Genomic DNA, 2,026 nt, shown 5'->3' with positions numbered 1-2,026 from the left:
TTTAGCTTGCATCCTCAGAGCCTAGGGTCTATGCTCCCCGACTCATTTTCCAACTTTCTGTGTTATGCAAGAGCTTCCAGAGCAAACGATAATCTCTCTTGGCTGGCTAAATCTCAGATTAAATCCTTTTCCGATTCCTAATGGTATAGTTCAATAAGTGTCACGGCTTCTAGGAGTAGTGAGTGGAGGAGTCAGGCGCAGAGAGCAGAGTTAATGCAAACGTGGGTATTTATTCCAGGAACAGAGTAACGGTCACGCCAAACACAAGGGCGCATAAATAACCACGTCCAAAAAACAGGACGAAACCGTCCGGAAAAAGGAATCCACATAAATCCACACACATGAACAGAAAAACAAGCCCTAACAGGTTTAAATAGCCCAAAACAAAACCCAAACAAGAAACAGGTGATACTAATCATACAAAACTAACATAAAACAACATTCACTGATGACAAAGGGTCCTGAACAACAAAACTGAGTTTTATTCAAGATTCCAGACAAGCATAAAATAGTCCCTGTTTTATCACAAAAATCACACAAGCATGATAAATGTAGATACATGTATATGACATTATTTTAGCTTCCTTTAGCTCACATCACTATAGGACTACCAATACACAGTTTATGTCTATTACAACTAAATGAGAAGCGTTAATAACAAGAAAAAGGTCTTACCTTTTAAAACTACAATACGGTATTGCTGAAATGGTTCTCAGAGTAAAAAGAAAACTATAAAATTACTTTGAAAATACTTTTCAATAAAGAGATCCTAATGATTCCTTTTAAATATTATCTTTAAAACAACTCAAAGGAATACAATAATCAAGGGCAAAAAATACTGAATCACACTCATATTATAAAACAAAAATAATAAACGCTGTTTAGCCACAGAGAAGTATTTTCTCAGTGACAGCTCCCCGGTCTCATCCCCACCAACAACAAATCTTCCTTTTTTCAAAAATTCTCTGTTTGGCTGCGTTTAGACAGGCAGCCCAATTCTGGTATTTCTTTCCACTAATTGGTCTTTTGACCAATCAGATCAGCTCTGAAAAATGTCTGATGTGATAAGATCTGATGTGATTGGTAAAAAGTAAAATGAGTGGAGAAAATATCAGAATTGGGCTGCCTGTCTAAACAGCCTTATGTAATCACACAATTAATCTTCTCCTTTCCCCCTTCTGATGACCAGGTGGCGAATCGCATCTCTGCATGTCTGGCAGACTTATCAGTGTGGATGACGGATCACCACCTCAAGCTGAACCTCGGCAAGACGGAGCTGCTCTTCCTCCCGGGGAAGGACTGCCCGTTCCATGATCTCGCCATCACGGTTGACAACTCCATTGTGTCCTCCTCCCAGAGCGCTAAGAACCTTGGCGTGATCCTGGACAACACCCTGTCGTTCTCAACTAACATCAAGGCGGTGGCCCGTTCCTGTAGGTTCGTGCTCTACAACATCCGCAGAGTACGACCCTGCCTCACACAGGAAGCGGCGCAGGTCCTAATCCAGGCACTTGTCATCTCCCGTCTGGATTACTGCAATTCGCTGTTGGCTGGGCTCCCTGCCTGTGCCATTAAACCCCTACAACTCATCCAGAACGCCGCAGCCCGTCTGGTGTTCAACCTTCCCAAGTTCTCTCACGTCACCCCGCTCCTCCGCTCTCTCCACTGGCTTCCAGTTGAAGCTCGCATCCGCTACAAGACCATGGTGCTTGCCTACGGAGCTGTGAGGGGAACGGCACCTCAGTACCTTCAGGCTCTGATCAGGCCCTACACCCAAACAAGGGCACTGCGTTCATCCACCTCTGGCCTGCTCGCCTCCCTACCACTGAGGAAGTACAGTTCCCGCTCAGCCCAGTCAAAACTGTTCGCTGCTCTGGCACCCCAATGGTGGAACAAACTCCCTCACGATGCCAGGACAGCGGAGTCAATCACCACCTTCCGGAGACACCTGAAACCCCACCTCTTTAAGGAATACCTAGGATAGGATAAAGCAATCCTTCTGACCCCCCCCCCCCCCCCCTTAAAA

This window comes from Salvelinus fontinalis, chromosome 17 (assembly GCF_029448725.1).
Source record: "Salvelinus fontinalis isolate EN_2023a chromosome 17, ASM2944872v1, whole genome shotgun sequence".
Classification (NCBI taxonomy): domain Eukaryota; kingdom Metazoa; phylum Chordata; class Actinopteri; order Salmoniformes; family Salmonidae; genus Salvelinus; species Salvelinus fontinalis.
The sequence above is the reverse complement of the archived record's forward strand: the minus strand, read 5'-3'. Positions refer to the sequence as shown.